Source organism: Crocuta crocuta, unplaced genomic scaffold, assembly GCF_008692635.1.
Source record: "Crocuta crocuta isolate KB4526 unplaced genomic scaffold, BGI_CrCroc_1.0 scaffold3, whole genome shotgun sequence".
NCBI lineage: Eukaryota > Metazoa > Chordata > Mammalia > Carnivora > Hyaenidae > Crocuta > Crocuta crocuta.
This window is the reverse complement of record NW_027529934.1, coordinates 17,566,157-17,572,156: the sequence shown is the minus strand read 5'-3', so window position 1 is coordinate 17,572,156 and position 6,000 is coordinate 17,566,157.

Here is a 6,000-nt window from a genome sequence, read left to right as displayed (position 1 = left end):
AACAAAGGACACCTAATTGCTAATTGTTAGTAGGAGCAGTAAATAACCGTCACTGGTCATGAGTATTATTTTTATTTTAAAATATGGACATTTACAAAAAAATAAAAATTTAAAAAATATGGACATTTACTGGGGTGCCTGACTTTGGCTCAGGTCATGACCTCAGTCTGTGAGTTCAAACCCCACATCGAGTTCACTGCTGTCATTGCAGAGCCTGCTTTGAATATTATGTGCTTCCATCCCTCCCCGACTCCTACTCTCTCTCTCAAAAATAAACATTAACTATTTTAAAATTATGGACATTTACACTTATTAAACATGTTGCTATTATCACATTGAACAAAAATGTCATTCCTTGGTATTATCTATCACCCAATTTCCCTAGTAATTTAAAAAATGTCTTTGCACATTTGATTTGTTGGAATCAGGATCCAAATAAAGTCCGTATGTTGCATTTGATTTCTTAACTTTCTTTTGAATCGAGAGCAGGCCCTTCCTCTCCCCCACTGTTTTCTTCATACTGTTGCACTGTTGACAAAGGCATATTTTACACTGGTCTCTAAGACAAAATTAACCTCTCCTTATCCTCTAGCTGCAAGGAATGTCTAATGGGTGGCGACTTCAGGGCAACTGGAATTTGGTAAGAATGGAAAGACAAAAATATTTGCACCTGGAGGGTATCTAGAGGAAAAACCCTGTTGCTTAAACACAAAAGAAGGTCCTGATTAAAAAAAAAAAAATTTTTTTTAACGTTTTATTTATTTTTGAGAGAGAGGGAGACACAGAATCCGAAGACAGGCTCCAGGCTCTGAGCTAGCAGTCAGCACAGAGCCCGATGTGGGGCTCGAACCCACGAACTGTGAGATCATGACCTGAGCTGAAGTAGGACGCTCAACCGACTGAGCCACCCAGGTGCCCCAAAAGCTCCTGGTTTTAAAAGAAGCCCTGAAAACCAGGATTTTGGTTGTTAGCCATGGAGTCTCATAGAATACTGACCTAGGATCTCAGAGCCATTAGCCTTACTCCTAATATGCAATCACTGTTTAACATATGCAGGAATTTGGACTGAAGTGTATTTAAGGTTGGACTAATTTCTGTGATATCTCTACAAAAATTGGTGTTTACTTGTGCATGGTATCTAATTATTCTTTACATTAAAATAAACATTAAAAAGGTGTAAAAATCCCAAGAGTAGAAGAAAACGGCACAGACTCATTTACAAAATAAGACTACACGTTTCTCCTCATTAATTTATCATTTAATATAAATGCTGACAGAAAGCAGATAAAGACCTTGTAGACACTTTCATATATTTACAAACCAAAAGGTGAATCACCTCCTTCTACTTGTTAAAATAACCCTTTTATCTGCAACTCATGGGAGCTTTTAATACTACTCAGGTGCAACATGAGGCTGAGTCAGTTTCCACGGTAAGAAAGAAACAGCGTTTTAACAAAATGTGGCATCTGTGATGTAAACAACATGCACACAAATAATACAAAATTGAAAAAGATGGGCCTCATCCTCTTCAAAACCTCACAAGTGCAACATGTACTTATTCAGACCCAGGTTTCTGCCCTAAACATCTTCTCACTACTCTTGATTTCCACCTCACTTGTTGAAGGCTGTTTAAAAACTGGAAATATAAACACATTGAAAAGAGAAGAAAATGGTCCATTTCAAACAGGGTTCTTTTTCCCATTCCAAAAAGAACTTTCAAGAGATAAAGTCTTCAAATAAAATTTCACAGTTTGCTAGCCGCTAAAGGATTATTCATAGCTTGTGAAATTCCAACCCATTTATCTTCACTTACAAAAAAAAAGTTGAAAAGAAAAAGTTAAATTTCACAAACTTTAGCCATTTAAGAATCAGCTGTCACTTTAAGACTCAGTATTTTTATTTCTGAACAGGTGGGTGGAGGCAGGCAAGAAACAACAGGGAGCTGAGGCAAGGAAAAAATCAGGAATGCAAAAGAACTTTTTAAAAACCGGCATTTTGCCCAGCACTCATTTCTGTGAAGGAGATATGAATCCTCACTATCCAAAACTAAGTGATTTCATACAGTCGTTTATAACCTGACTCAAATCTCATGGGCTCCTTTATTAATCTAGATTATTTTTGTCTTGTTAAATATACCTCTGCAGGGCACAATCACATACAATCAATACGATTGGTAAATTACACAAGCTCTATCCCAAGCAAATATGCATCAATGTTACAAAGTTACTTAAAAAACAAAAAAATAAAACAAAATAAAATCCACCCAAAAAGGTGATAATGACTGCAGAATGTCTCGGGGAGACTGGTATGAGCCCAATGACCAAACTGACCATAGTTAGGGGAAAAGGGAAGCAGCGCTTACGAGGGAAAGAGCACACACAAAGAGGAATCTCACAACTGGAAAATGCTTAAGTGGGTAAAAGATTTTGTTCATCATCTTAATTCACTTTTTCCATTGCTCTTGTTCCAAAAACTCACATCATCATCAAGTAAGACAATAAGGCCCCTGGATCAGTGAATAAAATGGGGAAAAAAAAATCACCCCCCAAGTTCCTTTCATTTCCAGAAGGTGAGAAGAGGAGAAAGGGTGAGGGGGTGTGGGGGGGGNAGGCAACCACACACCTGGAAAACGTAGCTCTTGGGACAGTGCCGTGCGGGAGTTGACCAGAGGATGTAAAAATGATAAAGAAAAGCTTAAAATACCTTAAATTAGAGGAATATTTTACAGGGTTGTTTAGATATTATTGTAAGAATGGCAATCAGTGAAGAGAGATTACACTAATAAATGGTGACTTAAAAAAAATCAGGCAAAAAACTCCCCAAACCAAAAACCAACAGCCAGGCAACCAATTATCTGATAGTTCTTTCCATCCTTTCCTTGACCCTTTATGCAGCGGCTGGAGCGGGAGCAGGCCCTGCCTGACAGTTTCCAGTTATAAGAAGACTCTGAGCGTACAAGCTAAAGAGGATGCCAAAGACTTGTGAGCTCTGTCTGCCTAAGAGTTAAAAACAACAAAACAAAAATGAAACACAACACAACAAAACAAAAACAACCAGAAACAGGGAGACCTCAATACAAGAAAATAAGTCACCTTATCTAGTATATAATATACTAACTCCACAGGATTTTACTTTTCTACATACGCATTTTTGGACACAGTATTCTACTGAGGTTTAACTTCTGTCTCTTGGGTTACTGTGCCTTATTTTCTTGTGAAAATAAAGGTTATTACTCTAGGGATGTTTTGTTCAGGAAAAAATTGTAAAGAAAATTCAGTGTTTGGCTGAAAACTGGGAGGCTCTGAAAACAAGGATTCCACCGGTGAGGTTAAGCCCTTTACCACAATAGGATTTCAAAGGACTCTACCTACTTTGTTCAGTGCAGTATGGAAAATCCACCTATTGGGAACACATTTATTATTAAAAGATGTAACTTCTTCCTGGTGGCGGCGGCAGTGTCTTGTTCCTTACTAACATTATAGCTAGTATTACTTATCAAATTAGAATCTATTATATAGGAAAGCATGTTTAGCAGTCAAAGTAATAAAATCTTAAAAACCAAATCTTAAGTTGGTATTTACTATAATAGTACCTTGCCAAAAACTGCTTTCTTTTTCAAATGGCTCAGAAAAGGTGAATTAAGAATTAACAAATATATTAACTGCAATCCACCTGCCACTCCCCGTAAGGAATTTCAGCAGGAAAATTTCATAAAGCTGAGCTGAAGCAACAAATAAATAGAAAAGTCATAGCTGCCCAAGGCAGAACGGTATGGAAGAGGAACAGCAACACAAAGTGAGGACACCACTACACTGCTTATGTGTCCTCTCCCTAATGTCGAAAGGAAAATTTGCTTTAGTTTAGTTGCTAAAATTTTTAAGGACAGGCTGATTTTTCTGGGAACAGATCATCTTGCAACACTATAACCATGTATCACTCACTAAAGAATAAACACAATCAGGCTCTTTCAGGGTATAAATCCGAGTAAAGGCTGCAGTTAATTTCCAGGCAGATTATTAATTTCTCCTAAAACGTAACCAGGTCTTTCCTTTTAATAAAATATGGGTCATTATAGGTACTTCTTTCCAGATAGACTTTATATATGAAATCTTTACTCAATTCTTTAAAATGAGCAAAAAGAAAGTAGAAAAAAGATGGTAAGACCTCTATCCATCACCATTTGTATTTAATAGCAAATACTTTTTAGTGAAGAGAATCTGTTTTTCTCCAAATCTGAATACAATCTTACATGCAGTGACTATAGTTTATATCTCACCAGTCACATGCTCATGAATTTTTTTTTACCCAGTCCCACAGCTTGACCACAGTGATACAGATTGTCCTTCAGACACAAGTAAAAAACTGAAACATACAAGGTGCTACAATGACAAGATAATCTCAAAAAACAGGGGGACTGCTTATACACAATAGTGTAAAAGATGACAGTCACTGGTTTAGAGAAATTGATAAATTTTCATAACTTTTACATTTTGTAAGGCCAGCTACCTTTAACAGTTAACTTAGATAAATCTACTTAAACAGTACAGTCAACTCACAGATACTAAAAGTTTCACAACCAAAATGGCTATTTCCCCCAAAACCAAAACAGAGTAAAGCACAAGTCTTTGGCTCTCCTTTAAAGAAAACAGCAGGTTACCATTCTTAACCAGACCTTTGTTTGCCTACCAGTAGGGCAAATACCACATTTGTGCATCACTGAGTAATAACACCATTAGAAAAGGCAACTTCACAGAAGTTATTGGCTAAGCGAATTCATTTGAATGCTCTGTTTTGAGGCAGCAAACTGTCACTGTTGCAGATTGGGGAGGGCAGTGGGTAGGTCAAGGGGGAATTTGCAAGATAGAAAAGGGCCAGGAAAAAAATACCTTGAGCTCCAACCCTGAAGATCTATGGAAAGGCTGATGGAGATACATATTCATGGTAGCAAATGAGAATCATATCAAGTCTATGTCTTTTAGGCAAAAGAATAAATACAAGGGAAAGACTAGGAGAAGGGAAGGGAGGTAAGACGAGAGAAGGGAATCAGCCACATTAATGTCACACCAAATAATTTTTATACATTCTGAGTAGTAGAATATTTGTAGCTGGCATTAGAAATAGTGTCTTATCATGTGAGTACTATTACTAGAAACCTATGCTATAGTTAACTGTTCTTTTGATTACAAAAGTAACAAAGAATGGATCTTTGGTCACTTCAGCTTCTGTAAATTACCCAAGACAGGGCAGCTATCTTGGACTTATCTTGTGACAATATCTAGGAGTAAGGCAAAATAACTACATATAAGTTAGGAAACTGCATGTAGATATCTTATTCTGAGTTCTAATACCCCTTTCCAGAGATACCTTGAAAAAAAAAAGTCAAAGTACTTTTGTATTCCTAGCTATAATAAGATCCTGGTTTTAAAAGAAAATAAGATCCTAGTTTTGTAATCTAAACAAGAGTGAACACAATGCTTATTATACTCCTACCTTAACCTTCTCAGAATTGTTCATGTTCATCTGAGATGTCAGAGTCTTGCTTCTGAATTCAGTGAAAAGCAAATAAAGTCATCTCCAGAAGAAATAAATATTTTAATAAGTAGAAAGCATAAAAACTGTATTTCCTATCTGACTGATTTAATCTCTTTACTGTCTCTAAAGGCAGGCATTTTTTAAAAAAGCCANGAAAAGCATTTTTTAAAAAAAACAAAAAAAAAAAAAAAAAAAAAATCAAAGCCTTTCACAGGTTTTGACAAAAAAGCAGTTAAAGAGTCAAGCAGCTTTGCCCAAACAGGCCACTTACCCTTACAGGTTCATCATACCGCAAAGTGTACCACAGAGAAAGGGAAAAGAAAAAAAAAAAAATCCAAACTTTGGAAGTTTAATTCCTAAAACTGCTTGTGAACACTAGGAAAGTTGTAAGAATTTCCATGAGATAAGGCAGAATTACCAATTTAAAACAGGTAAGTCACAGGCACAATGGGGCAGGGTATCATTCTG